This window comes from Euprymna scolopes, chromosome 1, assembly GCF_053919585.1.
Source record: "Euprymna scolopes isolate OS-2025 chromosome 1, ASM5391958v1, whole genome shotgun sequence".
NCBI lineage: Eukaryota > Metazoa > Mollusca > Cephalopoda > Sepiida > Sepiolidae > Euprymna > Euprymna scolopes.
The window spans coordinates 169699863-169702403 of record NC_136482.1 but is presented as its reverse complement, the minus strand read 5'-3'; positions in this window follow the sequence as shown (position 1 = coordinate 169702403).

Sequence of the window (2541 nt, the reverse complement as noted above, 5' to 3'; positions counted from 1 at the left end):
TGAATTTGTGATGTGTATATCTCTACATTTGAATTTGTGATGTGTATATCTCTATATTTTAAAGGGACATTAAATTGATGGTAGGGTGAAAATAATCTGTGGGGCTCAAAACTTTGATATCTCAGATTAAGCTCACCAATATGAGTGCTTCATTTGTAGATCCATTTAATTTCATTGTGTCTGTGCTGCTGTGTGGAATGGAAGCCTACCTGTAATAAAAGGCATATTATGTTGTCTATTGTGTGGTCTGGTAAGTTGTAATGTTGTGCCACTAATGAGCAGCTGTTTTCCCTAATTGCTTTATTGTTGTCATTGAACCTCACAAGGAATAAAGTGCCTGTCTTACAAATGTAACCAGCCTCACTGCAGTATGTTAAGTATATGTAGGAGATGGCATTGTCATTGTAGCACATAAGACCTGGGGCTCAGCATGCGAGTTAGGTAGAGTAATGGTGAGATCTATAACTATATGTTTGTAGGTCTAATAGCGGGGTTTATTGTACGGGAGATTGTCCTGGTGGTTGTTGAATTGTGATTTGCTGTAGGATGATGTGAGGAGTTTCGATAGGGTGGCTGCTTGCCTTCTAGCATTGATTGTCTGTGTATTGAACAGGGAAACTATGCCATAGTCTGTTTTGAGATGTAGGAAATCTTTAATGAGTAATTATGAGATCTGATATATATATATCTATATATCTCTATATATATATATATATATATATATATATATATATATATATATATATATATATATATATATATATTATTTACTATAATACTTATTAAATACCTATAGACACTAGTGTTTCATCCTTTTGGGAATCATTAGTCCAGTGTGTCACGATTAACACCAGTCGAGAGACTCGAACCCCGGCAACAGAAGTCATGTCTGGCTTCATTAGCAAGGACCTGAACCACTAGGCTACCGCGAACTGCAAGAGATACAAGTTGAAATTAAACATTTATTCTCATTAAATGCTTTTAGCGTCAGTCAGAGAGTGATCTAATCATTAAATGATGATATGTGTGTCTTAGCTAAGTTGATTTATTACAACTTAAAGTGCTCTCTCTCTCTCTCTCTCTCTCTCTCTCTCTCTATATATATATATATATATATATATATATATATATATGAATGAATTAATTCTCCTACGAATACTCCTCGATTTTTATCCTCAACCCTTTTAATAACCCTATATTTTTTTATTTAAAATTTGTTTTCATTTCTAATCTAAATGTTATGCAGCTAGTTTTATTTTTACATACCCTTATAGTGTATAATTTCGGTTTCTCTACTCTTCAGATGAGAAGCATTTAGTTTCGAAATGCCATAGCATAGTTTCTTTCCCAATTTCCTCTCACATTCTTCTTTATTGACTTTTATTCCGCATCTTTTAAATTTTATTCATAAACTAGACAACCCGTGACCCATTGGGTCAGTATGTTATATTAGCTATGGAATTCATGTATGAGCGTGACGCTTGTGACGTAAATAAAATAGTTTTTTTTCTGACATAACAGAAACATTTCTATGAAAGTATATTAAAATGAAAAATCACGGACGGATCACTCAAACATGAAAAAAAAATCCTCCCTATTCATGTAAAGTTACCTATTTTTCTGAATAATCGCTCAAAAATCGAAAATTAAACATGATTTTCCTACAAATCGAACGCTGACGAAAGTCATTTAGCAGCAAAAACGCATATGAACCTACCGATGAAAAATATAAGAATGAAAAACCCATATTGGAATCCTTCAACCAAGTTATAGAAACTTAAAATCTAAAAACAAATTAATAAAACCTGAAGCAAAAAAATAAGACCTAAATAAATAAAATAAAATAAAATAAAACTAATATTGAAACAGATTAGTAAATTTGTCAACAAATTCACCGTTCTCATGCAACTATTTTGTATCTAGAAATGTAAACAAAAAATAAAAAAAGAAGGAAGGAACGAAGGAAAAGGGACGAATAGAGAGTAGTAGTAGTAGTAGTAGTAGTAGTAGTTTTGGCTTTACTACAACTGTTCTTATGTTTTTCAACGGGTTACAGTTGTTTAGTTGTAAGAAAATAGCGACAGTATAGTTGCAATAAAGAATAGTTGCAAAACACCCCCACTCTTCCCATGTTAAATAATAATTTCGAAATAATAACGTTAATATTTTAGTGCGCAGGTCAAAATCTGCAAAAGAAGCGATTTGTGTTTATTTGTTTACGTTGTTTTGGGTTAATGTTTATGCATGCATGCGCAACCAGATGTTGAAAACCGGAAAGTGGATTACATCACTCGTTACAAGGTCATTTGAGTTTTATAATTATATAGATTTCTCCTCTTAACAATGTAGAGCTTTTACTGTCTTCATAGGTTTACTTTATTTAAGATAATATTCTTTCCTGGGGCATTTATTGTAAATATAATATATATATATACATATAAAATATATATACGCGAGGTGCCTTCAAAACATTTTCAGACATTTTTTTGTACAGGTATTTAAAATTGTTGTAGACTCTTAAAAATTCATTATGTTACTGCT